Source organism: Armigeres subalbatus, chromosome 2 (assembly GCF_024139115.2).
Source record: "Armigeres subalbatus isolate Guangzhou_Male chromosome 2, GZ_Asu_2, whole genome shotgun sequence".
In the NCBI taxonomy this organism is placed as follows: Eukaryota; Metazoa; Arthropoda; class Insecta; order Diptera; family Culicidae; genus Armigeres; species Armigeres subalbatus.
Genome location: NC_085140.1, coordinates 367079589 through 367099527, shown reverse-complemented (window position 1 = coordinate 367099527; position 19939 = coordinate 367079589). Strand labels below are relative to the sequence as shown.

The 19939-nt window shown below is 38.2% G+C and overlaps 1 protein-coding gene across 7 annotated transcripts in view; it reads left to right on the top strand.

Moving 5' to 3' along the window:
* LOC134213034 (serine proteinase stubble) overlaps window positions 1-19939 on the top strand; it is a 212815-nt gene that overhangs the window by 63382 nt on the left and 129494 nt on the right. For 3 of the 7 annotated variants that reach the window (XM_062691517.1, XM_062691512.1, XM_062691518.1), the window contains exons 2-3: window positions 11251-12254; window positions 12792-13283. The gene's annotated coding sequence lies outside the window, so the exon portion shown is untranslated. The remainder of the gene's footprint in view (window positions 1-11250; window positions 12255-12791; window positions 13284-19939) is intronic. The other 4 variants (XM_062691514.1, XM_062691513.1, XM_062691516.1 and 1 more) reach the window with 4 other exon arrangements.

Sequence of the window (19939 nt, the reverse complement as noted above, 5' to 3'; positions counted from 1 at the left end):
AAGCAGTGGTACGAAAACGAGTTCCATTTGGAAAAAAAGGCTAGATCACACGAGGAAAACCGCCTTTTCCGAGAACGGTAGACGGAAAAAGCATATATGCACCACTTTGGAACGTCTCAACAGTTTAACTGATTTGCTGAAAAACGATGCATTTACTTCATAAAATAATGCATTTACTACATAAATTAATTTACAATGTTATGAAAACTTACATGTGAATATGTACATTTTGTGGAAGATAATGAATTGAAAATGTATTGGAGGTAACCACTTTCCCTTCGGTAGGACTCGAACCCACGACCCTACAGTACGCTGCTACGAAGGACCTCCATCGGCCTTCGCAACCTAGAGGCTACTGAATGAGCTCGAGATTCCTAAATTGGACGCATAGTCATATCACTCGCAATCCATTTGTCAAGCCAACACTTCCATATGTGTATAGTACACGTCCACATTAGAGGAGCGTGAGTATTTAGTCTGTTGACTTGTAAGGTCGTCTTCAGTGTCTCGACTTGAGTCGAGTCAAGTACGAGACACTGAAGACGACCATACAGTTGAGGTCTAAATACGATATGTAATATGATTTGGTGGAATTAAATGGAATTGTACTAAAATCGTCTCATGACAGTGAAATATTTCTTAAATAGTTTCAGTCGTTTGAAATCTCTCATGTTCTTACCTGGCTTCATGGAAATGCGATGGTTTCCATCTTCTAGTCGGATATTAGTATTCCCTGTGTCAGTTAAGTTATGTAGTAAATGCATAACTTTATGAAGTAAATGCATCGTAGTTCAGCAAGTCAGTTAAATTGTTGAGACATTCCGAAGTGGTGCATATATGCTTTTTCCGTCTATCGTTCTCGGAGAAGGCGGTTTTCCTCGTGTGATCTAGCCTTTCCCATTTTTTTAAATGGAACTCGTTTTCGTACCACTGCTTGAATCGAACTGGATGATGGTTGTATAACTTACAACAAATGATGCACATTGTTGTTTAAATGTTGGTTACTAGTCTCACTAACTACCCAGTACCCATGAAACATTGTTTCAGCGCGGTATTCTATGTTACCAACTATTATCATATTTAATAAAAGCAGAATTTATATATAAATTTATATAAAACGTATATTGATAGGAATTTTGATGTTGATATTTCTCTCGATACCAAAAGTGATATTGATAATGCTCTCGTATCTTTGACAAATTTAATTTAATTGTCGAAGCCAGAGGCATTGCAATTCCTAAATGTGAAATTAAATTCAACTCCATTATTATTGACGACGATCTTCAAATACCAAATACCAAAGAACTAGCGATCCCGCGTTGAAAGTTATTTGGCGAGATTTGCAAAATGAAATTAAAAAACGTTTCGCTATTCTGAGAAATACCAACTTTGAGAATAATGTCTCGAAGTTGGATCCCAGTTCGAAACCCTTTTGGAAATTAACGAAAATTCTTAAAAAACCTCAAAAGCCAATTCCAGCGCTTAAAGAGGGAAATAAAATTTTATTAACAAATGGCGAAAAGGCTCAAAAACTTGCTCAGCAGTTCGAGAGTGCCCACAATTTTAGTCTAGGTCTCACAAGTCCAATTGAGGATCAGGTTACACGGAGCTTCGAAGACATTCTCAATCAAGAGAATGTTTTTGACCCTTCGTTGGGAACTAATCTGGATGAAGTGAGATCTATTACTAGACAATTTAAAAATATGAAAGCACCGGGTGATAATGGTATTTTCTACATACAAAACTTCCTGAGAGCTCTTTATCCTTTTTGGTTAATTTATTTAACAAATGTTTTCAATTGGCATACTTCCCAGATAAATGGAAAACCGCCAAAGTTGTTCCAATTTTGAAGCCGGACAAAAATCCAGCTGAGGCTTCTAGTTATCGCCCAATCAGTTTGCTTTCTTCAATAAGCAACCTGTTTGAAAAGATTATTTTAAATAGAATGATGGTTGATATTAATGACAATTCTATTTTTGCTGATGAGCAATTTGGTTTTCGCCATGGGCATTCAACCACTCATCAGTTATTAAGAGTTACGAACTTAATTCGGCTCAACAAATCTGAAGGATATTCGACTGGAGTTGCTCTTCTTGATATAGAGAAAGCATTTGACAGTGTTTGGCATGAAGGTTTGATTGTAAAATTGATGAATTTTAATTTTCCTCTGTACATCATTAAACTGATCCAAAATTATTTATCAGATCGCTCACTGCAGGTAAACTATCAGAATACTAAATCTGATAGATTACCTGTAAGGGCTGGTGTTCCCCAAAGCAGCATACTGGGGCCCTTATTATATAACATTTTTACATCGGACTTACCTGATTTACCACCAGGGTGTCAAAAATCTTTGTTTGCAGATGACACAGGTCTCTCAGCCAAAGGGCGAAGCCTTCGTGTCATTTGTAGTAGATTGCAAAAAGTTTGGATATTTTCTCCACTTACTTACAAAATGAAAAATTTCCCCGAATGCTTCCAAAACTCAGCTTATAATTTTCCCACATAAGCCGAGAGCTTCTTATTGAAACCTTCTAGCAGACATATTGTCACTATGAATGGGGTTCCAATTAATTGGTCTAGCGAAGCTAAATATTTAGGACTTCTGCTAGATCAAAAATTAACTTTTAAAAATCACATTGAAGGCCTTCAAGCCAAATGTAACAAATATATTAAGTGTCTATATCCACTTATAAACAGAAAATCAAAACTTTGTCTTAAAACAAACTTTTGATTTACAAACAAATTTTTAGACCTGCCATGTTGTATGCTGTGCCAATATGGACTAGTTGCTGCAATACCAGAAAGAAGGCACTTCAGAGGATTCAAAATAAAATTCTGAAAATGATTCTAAAGTTGCCTCCGTGGTATAGTACCAATGAACTTCATAGAATTTCTAATATTGAGACATTGCAACAAATGTCCAACAAAATAATTTCCAAATTTAGACAAAAATCGTTGCGATCTTCTATTGCAACGATTAACTCCTTGTACCCTTAGTATAAAATAGGTGAAGATTAGTTTAAGTTGAAAACATTGTAATTCCTACATGGTTCAATTCAACCAGAGGAAAATTCTAACTGCCAGATGCAATTGAAATGTATTAATAATAACTAAAAAGTAACATAGCAAATAAGGATGATAGTGTTAAGAAAACACGGAACACCTAGTCTAAGAGATAAATGCATGTATTAGAAAATTAGCAAATAAAATTTGTTAAAAAAAAAATAAAAAAATAAATAAAAGCAGAATCATCATACAGAGTGTAGTTACTTGTCTGTCATAGACAATATTCACACTTTGGTATGATTAGGAGATTGAAGTGCAATAATTCTGTAATTTGAATACTGTATTTTGGTTGTATTGTCTATTTTGCCATCGATATTTGTACAATGTTATCTCTAACATCCTTTGCTATTTTTTTCTATTATTCAAAGAATAGGTTTTAGGTTATAGTTGATTGAGGTTGCAAATTGCATATGTGATGATAATTTATTTGGATGTAATCAGGAGGAAATTCACGGTATATATGGTTGCATATTAGTGAGATATCGAACGCAAAAATCATTAAATTTGTAACTGCTATAACTTTTGATTCCCTAGATGAAAGATTTTGAAATTTTCATAGCAGACGCCTGGATATTATATCTTTCGAAAGGCGAGTTCAGAATGGATGGACATTTTTTTTCGTTAATAATGGTCACAGACACACCGTGGCTATCGTTACACCAGCTTAGCCTGCCGGTGGGCCTGTACCGGATTTTGGAAAGCTATTTCCAGAACCATAATAGTACAAGGTACACGAGACCGATGTCGGTCAGAGAAGCGTACCTATTACCGCAAGATCTCCGCAAGGTTCAATACTGGGCCCGGTACTATGGAACCTCATGTATGACGGGGTTCTGAAACTAAAGTTCCCTCCTGTTGTTAAGATCGTCGGTTTCGCAGATGACGTAACCTTGAAGGTCTATGGGGAGTCAATTTCCGAGGTAGAACTGACCGCAGCACACGCGATCAGCACGGTGAAGGATTGGATGAGCGCTAGAGGCCTGCAGCTCGCTCAACATAAGACGGTGGTGGTTATCGTCAACAACTGCAAGTCGGTTCAACATGCAGTGATTCACGTGGGTGAAGTCGCGATCGCATCAAAGCGGAATTTGAAGCTCCCTGGGGTCGTACTAGGTCACTTCGGCAGCCATGTCGACTACGCGTGCAAGAGGGCTTCGACTGCTGTTGGGGTATTATCGAGAGTTCCAAGATGTTCCAAGATGTGGAGATGAAGAGTGTTTCGAGCTACGTGACACCAGAGGAGCCTGCGGGTGACTGCGGTTGCCAGATGGCAGCGCGAGTGGGATAACTCTTCTAAAGGTAGGTGGACCCACCTACTGATACCTAACATATCGAGCTGGGTGGGGAGACCCCATGGGGAAGTTCACTTCCGTCTGACACAATTCCTGTCAGGCCATGGCTGCTTCCGGCAGTACCTCCACAGGTTTGGGCACGCGGAGAGCCCCGTCTGCCCTGACTGCCCAGGTTTTGACGAAACTGCAGAGCACATACTGTTGTCGTATGTCCTCGTTTCGACGTCGAAAGAAGAGCTATGCTAGACGTTTGCGGTCGGGACACAACCCCGGATACCCTTATCCAGAGGATGTGCCAAGCGGTGGAACGCAGTTTCGACTGCAGCCACTCAGATTGCATGCAGGTTGCATAGAATCTGGCGCGCCGAGAAGCAGTCGACAAGCATGACTAACTTGTGATTGGTTAGTTAGAGCGAAAACAGGCTGAGCGCGGGGAAGTGAATGAGAGGTTTGCACATGTCGAGGTAAGAGTGTCGCAGCGGGTGGCAACCGCAGTCACCACCACGAGGCATGGCAGAAGAGTGACCGCATATAGGTGGACTGCATATGCCGAGGTGGGAGGGTCATAGCATAGAACTGTTGGTACCTATCGCTATGGTTAGCTTGAGGCATGGCAGAGATTAGTAGAGCGAGCATCCAAGTCAGACTCGCGTGGCATGTCAGAAGTGAGAACCTAAATAAGTCCCACATGGTGTGTCAGAGCGTGTGTCAGGAGGAGTGGTAGAGTGTGCTAGAGTGAGCACCCAAATAAGGCTCAGATTTGTGTGCTAGAGCGTGAATAAGGTGGTTAGGTGAGCACTCAAGTTAGACTCACATGGTATGTCAGTGGTGAGCATCCAAGTAAGACTCATCTGGTGCGTCAGAAAGAGTGTCAGGGTGTGTCAGAGGTTGTGTTAGAGAGAGCACCCAAGTAAGACTCATACGGGATCAGTGCCTGTGTGAGCGTGAATGAGCGAGTACATTAAGTACTGCCTATCCCCCAGAAGTAATGCTGGGATGCAGTTCCTGGGAGAACCAGGGCATTAGCAGAGAGGGTAACTCAAATAACCTTTTGTTGCTTGGGTGGGTGTAGTGGGTCCGGCGCGCTGGCCTTCTGCCTTCCGCGCCAACCCCACTCCCTGAGTGATAATTTCAGGTGTCTGTATGCAGATTTGCCTTCATCCCTCTATAAAAAAAAACACATCATTCAGAATAATGCTCTTGTTACTATGTTTGCAACTTTCATTTTTGTTTTACCCTTCAACTGACATCACGGGAGTGTTCACTTTTAAAACTTTTTAATTCAACAACCAAGTTACCCACACAGTGCAAATACGTGAATTTCTGGTAGCTTCTTCATTGAGGGGTGTATTGAAGTGTTTTGAAGCTGTTTCTAGAACAAATCTAGAACAATTCAGTTCTTACGTTTTAATTCACCATAATAATCATTAGGTGATAACTAGAGGATCTTGTTCGGGAAATCCCGGGACAAAAATCCCGGGATATCCCGGGATGTAATGCATCCCGGATCCCGGGATTTTTTATGTAAATCCCGGGATTTCTCGAAAATAAAAAAATACACGATAACAAAAATATTTTTATTTTTTTTTTTTAATAAATTAATATATGTATGTTCTGCATAATTGCACCGATTCTAGTTTGTTAGCCCATCGACTTTTATTTTGCCCGCATGTCTTATGCACACCCATGCATACAAACATACACAAACAAGCAATCACAGATATCTTCTCAATTCTATAGGTCTCCTAGCCTTCTGACTTTGTTTTTGGAGCGAACTTGTTTTTGGAGCTGATGAAAATAAGTAATCATCTTTCTAGATTTCACAGTAATCGAAGCGCCCAAGTCCAAGACGATCATGTCCGAATCAAAATTTTCATATATTAATGACAACGATTGTTTCAACGAATCAATAGTAGTGAAGAATCAGATGACGTAGTTAATTCATTCTCATTCGGTAGTATCTGAACTTATGTTATATTGATTTTCTTAATTAATTCTTGAATTCAATTCACGATTATATAAAACCGATTTTGGAGAAACATTTAAACGGATCCGAAACATTGCTCGAATTGTCCGTCGCTCGCCAGTGGAGAACTCAATGTTCCAGAGAAAGGATGAAAAACGGTTTAGGCAACAACTTCAACTCGTTCAGGATGTTCTGAAAACTACACAGAAAAAAATATGAAAAATAAACAGCGCGTGAAACTTGACTAACTATAATTCTAAAATAACTGCACTAAGAAGATTTGGATTCAAGCATCAACGTCTAAACATTTCTTAAACCGTATTGCCAGCGAGTAGACAAGTGGCGATTCGTTAGAAAATTGAACTCATACATATTTTACCATTCTTAAAAATGTAACAAATATATGAAATTGAAATTGCAAGTATTTTTATTTTTATCCCGGGATCCCGGGATATCCCGGTATAACGGAAAATTTAATCCCGGATCCCGGGATTTTTCATAGTCCGGGAAACAAGACCCTCTAGTGATAACAATACTTCGGCCTTACCAACAAGCATTTAACGGCATATTATTCGGCAACTCGGCCGTATGAAAATCATTCTGTTGTGTAGGGATTATCACACCTTTCTAAAGAAAAGGAGGTTGAGGGTTCGAGTCCCTCCAAGACCCGTGGATTCTTTTTCAAAAATTTCATATCAATTTGTCCATTTCGAACCATGTGCTGTGGATATGCACTGTGGATATGTACTGAGTGCTGCACGTCGATTCGGTCGCCCAAAACGCGATTCTTCACAAGTTGCATATGCCACCGGGCGTGCATAATTTAACTTGTTTTTCTCATCCTTTGTAACTAAAACGATATCCTATCGCAAGACAATCGTGGAGATGCAGACGTATACTAGGTGTATAGTAACAACGAGAGTTGGACTAACAATCCTTCCCTTCCTATATGACCGTAAGGACGTGGCTGGTACCGTGATTGACTTAAAATATTTGAGCTCCCGAAACTTGTACATTGAGAATGGGTAGTTAATCCCAAGGCCCATTCATTGTGTTCTCTGTACAATTTTGCAAGTTCTAGCCAATCACGGAACTACGTCATAGCAACTACGAATTGTGCGGTCGTAATGTTCATGCTCATGCTCAAAAGATTCGTAGGGAATGGATTGACAATAATCCATGATTTAAAATTAAAACTGTTTTTTTATTACTCTAATAAGGGTCACGATAACCTGCTATAGAGTATAAACAAATAATAAACAACGTTTCATCGCAGTTTTATCAATACTCTTGACACGGTTTAAATAACGTCTAACTAATTTATCCAGAAAGCTTTCTTAAAGAGGTTATAAAGAGGCTTTTGTAGAGTTTTTAGTCTTATTAGCAATTGGTCATGAAAACCTCTTATAGAGCATAATAAATCTTGAAATGTTATTAGTGATCCCAATTAAATAACAAATGTATTGCCAATGGGTTTTATGTGAATTTCATGAATTTTAATAAGGTTTTATTGTGGGAATGATTAAAGTCTTTTGTTTTATGATGATCATATAAAATGCTGACGAAGAAAAGTTTTATATCACTCTTGAGTTATCTATGAAACCTCAATAAATCCAGTTTCAAAACTGAGCCTTTTGTTAGCTTATACGTTTTATCACTAGCAGACCCGACGAACTTTTTTTCGCCTAAAATTGATTTATTCTCCGATTAGTTCTTGAGTTATGCAAAAATGTGTGCTTCATTTGTATAAGAGCCTCCCTTTCCAGAAGGGGGGGTTGATCCACCACAGAAACATATTTTTCCTTCCAAAACCATTTCACGCCAAATTTGGTTCCATTTGCTTGATTACTTCTCGAGTTATGAAGAAATTGGTGTTTCATTTGTATGGGAGACCCCCATTCAAATGAAGGAAACCATCTTAAGAACCTTCTTCGGTTCCAAAAACCTCTGCATACAAATTGTCACGTCGATCGGTTCAGTAGTTTCGGAGTCTATAAGGATCAGACAGACAAAAATTCATTTTTATGTATATAGATAGAGAAGATAGACTAGATATAATAAGATTGCTTTCAAATCCAGTATAAAACCAATTTTGGTCACTGTCAGGGTTCGTACTTTTCGTTTTGATTAGACGAAATCAAGCGTTTTTCGGGTGGCGGGAGAATCTTTTTTCGGAGTTTGTAAATAAAAATATTTTTCTCCTACACCTCTTTTCTCTAGAGCGAACCTAGAAGATAAACAAAAATCGTGCCTACTTGATGAATTTCTTTTTTCGTTTCATCACTTTTACGCATCACTCACTCTACGCGAAGCAATTACGGTAAGCAATTACAAAAAGTTTAGGACCTCAACGGGATTTGAACCAAGAACTTCAACAAAAAAGGCAAGCGGTCACAATAGCCATACCACCACCTTGACTGCAGGTTGTTTGTTCCATAAAGGCTACTCCTTTTGCAATTGGTGAAGGCACGAAAAGGAAGAAGCAGGGTGGTCCATTTAGCCGGAAAGCTTATGAAGAGGTTTTGGTGGAACTCTTAGTTTTATTAGCAACTGATCATAAAAACCACTTATAGATCATAATAAATCTTAAAATTTTACTTGGGATTGTCCTTGTATATATCGGCTGATTGTTTGGATTTACTGAAGGTCACCAAAACTGTCTTTTAGTTCGGGACTTTAGATCAACTGCTACTGAAACGCGTTTCTCGTCACATATATTTTCTATATAATACATACATAACTATGAATATTTCATCTCCTGGAAGGTCAACAGACACCGAAAGACAGCTTTGTAATATTCTAGGTAATCCAAACTGTATTTTAGAACAGAATCTACGATCTTGAGCTTTCAAATATGTTCAAAAATATTTGTATGAATGTTCAAACCTTTTCATCACATCTATTGAAAAAAAAACGCTAGATTGTTCTGTAATAGTCTGAGAAATCCAAACTGGTCTTTAGGTGGTGACTTGCGATCGACAGTTGACAGTAGCTTTTTGATGCGTCTTCAACCACACTCATTACATCTCCCGGAAGTATAACATACATCGCCAGAAGTTCACATGTTCTGGGTCATCCATACTATCCATGAGGGGCAATCAATAGTTGTAGCAGTGGTTTTTTCACTACTCAAACTTTTTGATAAGTATTCCACTATATTAATTGCATATCCTGGAAATCTACAGACATCGTAAGATAATTTCTGATATTCTGGCTCACCCAAACTACACTTTACACATTATTTCTCAAAGTTGCTACATGTTTGTAATTACAATGGACAACAAAATCAGAAAAAAAAAGTTTGTATTTGCGGTGCTCCTGTATTGCATTCGTAGTACTCGACCTCTAAAATCAACTGGTTACTGGCGTTTGTTGTTTGATTGGGAAAATAACGAGATTTTGGGGGCCCTCCTTAGCCGTGCGGTAAGATGCGCGGCTACAAAGCAAGACCATGCTGAGGGTGGCTGGGTTCGATTCCCGGTGCCGGTCTAGATAATTTTCGGCTTGGAAATTGTCTCGACTTCCTTGGGCATAAAAGTATCATCGTGCTAGCCTCATGATATACGAATGCAGAAATGGTAACTTGGCTTAGAAACCTCGCGGTTAATAACTGTGGAAGTGCTTAATGAACACTAAGCTGCGAGGCGGCAATGTCCCAGTGGGGGATGTAATGCCAACGAAGAAGAAGAAGATAACGAGATTTTGGTCACAAAGTAGGAACGGGATCTTCGCTTCAACGGCGTTGAAGTCACTTGCATGTTTACATGATTGCATGTTCAGATTCTAAGTTAAAATTCTAAGTTTATACGATAATCTAAGTTTTTACGATATTGAAATGTCCCCATGGGTGTTTTCAATCAAAAATGAGCCTTCCAGGTAGGTATTTTGAAAACTGTTCAGCAGCATATAGGCATAAAAGCATATGGAGACGCATGGTACATTTATATGATGATTAATTTTGTGACTAAACTTTTTATACAAATTTCATCTCATCCGTTTTATTAAATAATTCAATTGGATTTTGTATTGTGGGAAACTGAGCTTAATTGCGTGTTGGGAACTACATGTTCTTGGTTAACATGCCGACTACTGCAATCAATGAATCATTAGAATCATGATTTCAAACAGCAGGTTTCAGGATACTGTCATAGAAAATGTAGAAAATTTCGATGTATAAAATTCAGTATGAGTAAAATTTACCGATTAGAAAGAACTTCACAGTGGAAATCAGCCCAGCTTGTCCCTGCAAGCCCCTAAAGCCCTTGCATATTATATTGGTTTGATGCAGATGATCTAGGCCCTCCAAACTGTTCTGGAATTCAGTTAAGTGCTGTCCAAATTAGTTGTTGTTGTCCTAGGTTCTCCAAATTCTTCTGGAATTCAGATCAATTGGTCTACAAGGTCAACTACGCCTGGTGTGCAATCGGAATCAAATATGGATTCATAAAAAATACTATTAAGAAAATAGAGAAAACATCAAAGAATTAATCGTATCTTATTTGAGGAAAAACGTCTTCCGCATGTTGTTCCTATCCACACGTTATTGCGCTTAAGTTTAAAGTGTTATGATTCCGAGCGACCAAATCGATCTGAGCATTATTTTCAATGACTTATTAGATAATAAATACAATCCACCTCGGAGCTCTTATCCGCATAATGAATTGAGCTTCCCATCGGAAGCTGGTTGATTGAATAATATGATGCGTTATCCGCTGAAATTCGAAACCATCTCAATTCAAACCGAATGACTAATGATGATACTCCAAATACCCGATCGAAAAAGCATTTGAGAGTTGTTGATTGTTGATTTTAGAGAGTGTGTTCGGCCGCGCGCCGCACAAAAGTGTCTGCGCGCGCTTCAATTGCCAATCATCATGTCGAGATCCCCCTTTCCTAATTTCTCCTTCTCTTCTCTTTCGGCAGGTATTTGCATATCGCAATTTCCGAGCCCGCTGACGTTACCCGGTCTTCGGTGTGCGCCACGACCGACCAGAGGAGTACGAGCGGCAGCTGCTGCCACAATAGCGAGGAAGCAGCACTACTTCAACATCAACAAAGTGAAGAAGTCTCTAGCCGATACATGACCGCCTGTCCACCGTCCATCGGCCGTCAGCAGTGTGTTGTCGGTGGTCATCCGCGCTGTCAGTACCTGCGGTAGTGAAATTGAACGATCCACACGCAACAACAGCCAAGCATTGCTTTTGGGGTAAGAATTTGTGAACAAGACAGGTGTGCCCGCGCATGAACGTCTGAGTGCTGCACGCAAAGTGGAGTGAGAGCAAAAAAGTGAAATTATTATAATGACGGTGATGTTGGCCAAACATAAGTGTCATCGAGAGGAAACGGAAAGAGTTATGTGCCTTTGAAACGGGAAAGGAAATAAAGTGTAAATATTTCTGATTCGTCGGTGGTGAACTCTCAGCAACTCCGTGACTGCGACAACGATCGTTTAGTAATAACGTGTGACTACGCTCTCACGGTTTCGAAGCGACCGAAACTTGGCCCTCAATAGTGCTCAGGATGTTGTAGGAAACCGTGACCTCCTCATAACAATATCAAGTGCCTCTGGGAAGAAGAAAGTGTTGTAAACGAAGCAGTAATCGATTAGATGCCAGTGTGCGGTGACTTGAAGTCGGGTTATTGCGAAGAACCAGTTCATAATGATACCGATTTGTGCTAACGATTGTGCCAGTTATAGTCGTAGTGCCGCCTTCCATCGTCAGCCAGATTCCTCCGGACTAGCCCCGCAACATTAGCAGCAACAGGTCGTGGTCTTTCATTCCAGCTTAAAAACAGCCATCAGCAACATCCGTGCTAGAAAAGAAAATCGATCGATTTCCTGTCGTCGCAATTTCTCTTTAATCGCCAACCGCGAGAAGTTTAAACAGCAGATAACACGGGTCAACAGAGTTTTAAATCTCAGTAAGGTGATGAGTTTTGTGGATTTTCTTATTGATTGTAAAGTGCTTCGACTTTTTTTTCAAGATCCTGATTGTTTTTTACCAATGCCGAAAGACAAATCGGAATCTTTATAAAATTATTGATAAAAATGTGAATAAAAAAAACATTCAATCTTTTTTTACGTTAGGCTTCATATTTTCTTATTAACGAAACAGCGGATTTGAAAAAAACATAAAGACTTCAAGCTTTCATAGGTCTTGAACTGCATCAAGGCTTAGAATTTGCAACTTTTTTAATCATGAATAAATTCAAATTGGAGCTTCCCATCCTTCCCTAATAAATATTATAATATTGATTAAGCTCGCTGTGCCATTGAAGCGCCAATGCAGAGTTCAATCCTCAAATTTCACAGCATTTAGACGGTTTATAAATATTGATGAGAATTATTATGTATATTGAATTCCTAAATAAGTCCGCAAAAAGAAACATTCATATTCTCTAAAATATTCTATTCGCACCAAAAGCAAAAAATTTCACCATTTCTGTTTCTTTTCGTGAACTAGTGTAAAAGTGAATAATAATATTAACAGAAATAGGCCCCAAGCCTTTCAACTGCAAGACCGGGATTGCTGCCGGCTCTGCCATCCACCTGTCCGGGTTCGCGTTTTCTAGTTTTCCATCCGCTTTATGGCGTAGCCACCGCGTCAAAATAAAAGTGGAACACTGCCGCGAAAGATTAGCGTCCCGGTCAGCTTCTCCAGCTCAAAGCATCCGGTGCTGTCTAACCGTCGGAAATCTAACGGATCAACCGGAGCGCATCGAAGAACCAAATCTCCGACAAGCAGAGGGAGGGAATAGTGCGCGACACGCGGTGTGGAACTTTGAGATAGTGCAGGCATGCAAATCCGTCGTCCGGTGTGACTAATCAAGTTCGAGATCGAGTTCGGTGCCGTCGTAGCCTCAGCGTTTATTATCGTTTGCTGCGTGACAGGCCGTTTGCACAGGAAGATCACAAATCGTCTCTGTCAAAGTCAGGTTGAAGACGTGCCGTCAAGGTGAGTGTGAGGATTGTTCTGAGCGGGACAGGAAGGGAGGGTTCGAGTTAATCGTCTCTTATGTTGATAACGTGTACATACCTCATGACCAGCAATGATTGATTACAAGAAGTAATGTGATGAATGCGATGTTTATCTGGGAGGAGGAATAATATTAAAGGCATTGATTCAGATAATGCGTCTTCAAGAAAAAGAGTGTCCACTTTATTGAAATTGCAGCATATCTGAATAGACTTTTTGTTCGCACCGCCATTCCTATTTTCGATTGATGCTGCAGATGGAAAGAACATTTTCTCGACATCAGTTTCAAGAAGGCCAGCCGTGACCCTGACGCAATGCCACAAGTGCCACATAACTCAGCAATCCCAATTGGTTGCGGTAATTTGCCAATGCTCATGCAGACAATCGTGATTCCATTTGACGGGATCAGTCATCGCCTGGGTTGCAAGCTTGCAACGGCATTGAAGTCCACTGATCTGACGGTAAAGAAGCGCTCTTTGAACGCTAGGAAAATTGCATCTTCTTTCGTCGTTGCCCAGGGAGAAACCAGTAAACCGAAAGGTGTTAAAAGGCCTTTCAACAACTGGTCGTAATTACGGTTGTTGGCCGCCCAATCAGCCACTTAGGGATAGCTGCAAGACATTAAATTGGCGAGAAATTTAAATTACGCGGGAAGATTGGTTTCTTCGCGGAAAGTTCAAGTGCAAGGCAGCGATCACGACTTCCTCGCCAGGAAACTATCGCCGAGAGCAATCGTTAATGTTTCTTTTAAAATGAGTTTTTTTTTATATCTTCATTTTTTAAATTCGATTAAACTCCTCGGTATTGCGTTATGAAACACACCGAGCGGTGAGCTCACGCTGACAGGCATCTTGAATTGGAGTCTATGTAGCTCCCGCTTCCAACAATCGGTTCCGGTGCGCGGTGATCCATATATCCTGGTTGAGTTGGCTCGAAATCGAAACACTCATCCACACCACGAGATGTTGATATGCATGTTGCATAATGGGCAAAAGCTAGCGGAAAAAATGCGTTTATGACTAACTTGTGGGGCCGTGTTTTGTAATAGCTGTTCGTTCACGATTCATACTTAGGGATATGCGATATAAGATGATGTAGTGACGCATTGGAATAAAATAAATGAAGAATCAAGGATGGATCAGATCATTTGGCTAAAGTTTGACTCATTTTTCATTGCCTCATTTATCATTATTGAAAAAGCTGAATTTTAAAATGAGCTTGTGATTAATGTCGGTGGATACCGCAAGTAAAGGTTTCGATAGCATAAGAACGTGTAATATATTTTAAGATAAATTGTATAAGTTGTTAAGTTTTTTTTGCCAAAATTTGTACAATGAACTCTCCCCTATCCGATATTGAAGGGACCATCGAGTTAGGGAGGTATCGAGGTAGAAAACACATTTATATTTTTCGTCCAAAATATCAAACATTTTTGATAACATGTAGACATATGGTTTAGGATCATTTGACAGAATGCCGTTTGGCCAAATGACTTTTGTCTGAATAGTTAAAATTGATTTCCTTTTTAAGTGAAGTGAGGAGTGAGATGTTTGAAATGAATAGTGAAAAGTAAGAATTGAGAAGTGAGAAATGAAATTTTTGAAGTCAGCACTCCTCACTTTTCTCTTCTCACTTCATCACTTCATCACATCACTTCTCACTTTTCTATTCTCATTTTTATCTCTCAAATCTTAATTCTTCCTTCTCACTTTTCACAATTTGCTTTTCACTTTTCTTTTCTCACTTTTCATTTCTCACATCTCACTTTACAATTCTCACTTCGAATTGGTCACTTCTCACGTCTTTCTTTTAACTTTTTACTTCTTATTACTCGCTTCTTACTTCTCACTTCTGACTTTTTACTTTTCCGTTCTCATTTTTCGCTTTCACTTCTCACTCCACAGTTCTCACTTCTCTAATTTCTTACTTCTAACTTCTCACTTCTCAATTCTTACTTCTCACTTTTCACATTTTAACTTTTCTTTTCTCACTTTGCATTTCTCACTTCTCACTTCGAATTTGACACATTTTACTTTTCGCTTCTCGCCTCTTATTTCTCAATTCTCATTTCTCACTTCTCAAATTTCTCATATCTAACTTCTCACTTTTCACTTCTCAATTCTTACTTCTCACTTTTCACTTTTCACTATTCACTTCCTATTTCCTACTATGAGATGTGCGAAATGTCTCATTCCTCACTTCTCGCTGCACACTTCATGTAATTCCAACTACTCATTACTCACAAAATAAGTTTTTTAACTTTTCGGCCAAACGACATTCGACCAAACGGTATTCAACCAAATGGCCCGACACAGTATATATGGGTAGGTGCATCGAATGAACACAATGACGTTTAAGCGGTGCGCTGTTTACTAAAAATGAACACTCGTTCATATATCGAGTTCATTCAAAATGAATTTCGACACCGCTCAAACGTCAAATATTGTGCATACGAAATGATTCTGACAACATCGAGTTAGCGAGGTGGAAATGCTTTGGGAAATTACTTCGACTTAGAGAATATCGAGTTCGGGAGATATCGACTTACGGAGGTATGGAAAATTCAAGGGACTTTCAATTTCATCGAGTAAGAGAAAATATCGAGTTACAGAACATCGAGTTAGAGAGAGTTCACTGTATTTGCATTTGTATTTATTTAATAACATAAAGCCATAAATAAAGAGCATAATAGTTTGTGTCATGATCGATAGGTAGGTTCCTGTTATAAAGCTGGAAAGAGCAAAATTTTTTGAGAACGAAATACATTTAAAACAGATTACTGATTATGGATCGACTGTACGTTTTAATTATATTTATTGAGCGGCTACTCCGTCTTGCAATTATTACAACGAGTTTGTTTTTTTTACCCAACGTTTCGACACGGGGACTTTGTCCCTTGAAAAAGACACAATCCCCGTGTCGAAACGTCGGGTAAATAAAAAACTCGTTGTAATAATTTAACCGTTTGTTTGAGAAACTGCATATGTAACATTTTTGGCCAAAATGAGATTTTTATATATTCTGAATCCTCTTCCAAAAATACGTATTCTGGCAAAAAATACGAAAAAAAAATTTTTGTTCAGGAGTGTATGAATTTTTTTTTTCGTTTGTTTGAGAAACTACATATGTCCACGCACTTTGAGGAGCAATTATGGAGTACTGCTTACAGTTTTTGCACTGGAAGTGCACCAGGGTGTTGAGTTTTGCCAAAAACTATTGATCTGTATCGAAGAAATTGAAAGGTTCGGTGCCAATTTGTTCAAAAACAGTTTTTTGTTGTTTTCTCGAAATTGTGTAAAATGGACTTATGCAGTTTCTCAAACAAATGATTCAATTGCAAGACTGAGTAGCCGTTCAATAAATATAATTTAAAACAGAATAGCAAGCAAAGTAATCATATCTCCGAGCCAGATAAATAAAAATCGCAACAAACAAAATTTTAAGTCTGAATAGCAATTACATAACGGAATATCTTTCACCGAAAACCTTTTACTGAAATCATATTTATGAAATTAATATATGTGTAATGAGAGAAAATATGTGTTATTCTCCACCTGATCCAAAATTGACCCAGCAATAGTTTCAGTACGTTCCAACTATTCTTCAACGCAGTACGATGTTTTGTGGGTTGTTCCATCTACACCGGACGAAACGAAACATGGTAAAATAGTTGGGTATGAGCGATAGATTTTCCTCAGAATTTAATTGGAGATTTGTTGGTGACCACCAACTGAAAACTTATTTTGATACTTTCATTTGCAATATCAAATTTTGGTGACCCTGTGGTCGAGTTAATAGAGATCACATCAAAAGTTGAGAACTATATGTTGTATCCAAATAAACAAAATGATAACGATTTTTGATACCACGGAAAGCAAAAAAAAACTTATTTTGATATTGGGCATATTTTCTACGGTTTACATAATGAGTTTTCATTATGATAATTACTATGTCGAGCAGAAGCAAAAAAAATATCTCAATTTGATATTATTTTGATTCATAGTAGATATAGTGATATCAAAATTCTGATATCTTATTTAGTTACTCGTTTGATCGAACACATATTATGCGATATCAAGATTAACAAACTAGATTAGTTATCATTTAGTTATTTTCTGTAAGTCTAGATATCAGAAAAATATCTTATTCAGTTCCTGTTTTTTAATTTATTTGCAGGGTTCGTAATGCTCACTCAATCTCAGGAGCACAAGATGCTCCCTCACAAAAAAATTCGGGGAGAAATCGCCTTTCGGGAAAAAAAAACAGACTGGACAATGATAACCATTTTTCGCTCACTTTGATTGGCGCCAAACGTTGGTCTGCTCTTTTTCTTTTATATTCGAGTCTTTTCGTGGCATCATCAATGCAAATGGTAGTAGCTTATGTGGACCAAATAACTTAACGCTTTCATACAGATAGCGTGGTGGCGTGGCTAGAGTAAGCGCATCCCCACAGCTATTATTGTTACTATTCTTGGTTAGAATCCCGGCGCGGCCATACAATTTTGTAATTGTTCTGCGATAATTCTCGCGAAAAGTGAGTGAGAGGTAAACTGCCGCTAACCGCAAGTCGAGCACATCTGTATATGGAGGCCCATATACAGATGTGCTCGACTTGCGGTTAGCGGCAGTAAAAGTGATGAAACGAAAAAGGATTTTCATCTAATAGGCAAGATGTTCGTTTATATCTTCCAAGGCTAATTCCAGATAAAAGATCGATGGGTGAAAGATGATCCTCAACATAAACAACGAAGAAAGATTCTCCCTTGGCTCGATAAACGCTTGCTTTGGTCTCATTGAAACGAAAGTCGAAACCCTGTTTATTTGAGGTAATATCGAAATATAAATATCAAAATTTTGACTTTTGGTATTGAATTATTTTATTTCATTATTATTCAGTCTTATTCGTTAACTGGTAATAGAAAATAATTCTATCTCGATTTATTGCTTATCACGTAATGAATAAGCTTCTTAGTTCGAAGAAGTAGTTCGAAGCCATTTTGATGGCTGCAGAATGATCGTCGTGTAGGAGATACCTTTGTTCAAGTGGTCGATCTGCAAATTATAAAAAAAGTAACATGCGCACGAAACTTTGGAGCATTTTGGAATTCTTCTTTATTTCCTTATGAAAGTGCAAATGGTATGATCCTAAAATATAGAAAGGGGAACAATCACCCAGTTGTACAAAGATCCAAAAAATATATTATGAACGAACAGGTTTTGTTATTTTAGGCAATAATACCAGAGTCATCAATAGTTATAAATTGGCATTCGCGGATTTGGTACTTAAAAAAGCGGTAAAGTTAAAATATGACGAATGATTAAAATTTACATTTTCCACCTCCATAGAAACAGGTGAGCTGAATATTTAAAAATTAGAACTTACTTATCATGACAGATTTCAATTCAATCATGTACAATATCGATCAATTGAATCTTGTAAACTCTTATGGTATGACGACTCACACATTAGAATAGATCAATTTTTACACATAGAGACAATATTAACTGACATGGAGAATACTGTTTACGTTGTTGGACGAAAATTGGAAACTAATCAAATTTTTGAAAATATGTTTATGTAGGTATAAACTAGAACATATGTTAAGTTTAAAAAAGATTGATGATAACATTCGTCATTTCGTTAGTATTACTATGGAATTAGAACACAAAGTGAGCAATTTTTCTATCAGTTTGCAAGTTCAACACTCATATAGATTAAAATAAATAAATTTTAATCAACAAAAATTCAAAGACTTTCAATGCATTGACTTTATAATTTATCTTTTCAATCCGTAAGAAAAATCTTCATATACCGTTGAACGGAAAATAATTTCTATTCATATAGAAGATAGGGATCGTAATTTTATTATGATGATATTTTTCTGGATTTTTCAACCCCCCTTTCCCAATGTTAGATTTCCTTCAATAACTTTTTTGCAAATAACTTTTCATTCATAGGAACATAAAAATGACAGACCACTCCTCCCTCTTTAAGCTGTCACGTAATAAGTATACGGCCTCAAATATGTTTTTATCTCTCCAATTCTATATCAAAATATGTTATAGTTCTTCTTCTTCTTCTTCAGTGGCTCTACATTCCAAATGGAACTTGGCCTGCTTTGCAACTTAGTATTCTATTAGCATTTCCTCAGTTATTAAGTTGAAAGCTCTTCTATACCCGCCTTTGCATGAGTATGTATCTTGTGTGGCAAGTACAATGGATACACTATGCCCAGGGTGTCGAGAATGTTTCCCACCCGAAAACATCATAGACCGGACCGAGAATCGAACTCGACATCTCCGGATTGGCAATCCTACGCCTTTGCTCGCAAGGCTACTGGAGACCCCACTGTTATAGTTATGATATCAAATTAAACTCAATTTGTTATCATTTTGATAATATTTTGATAGCGGACTCTGCTCGGGTAGTTAACAAAGGAAACGAAGGCGGCTCAAGTGGTCACATTTCAGACTGCCTGGTATTTCATGACCAGTCTGAAGTCACTTTTGCGTACAATAAGCCGCGCCTGTTTATGCTACCATTGTCAATTGGTTAATGGATCCATAAACAAACTTCCGGATTTATCATTCCTTCACGGATATAGTTTTGAAAATTACATCATAGTATTTAGT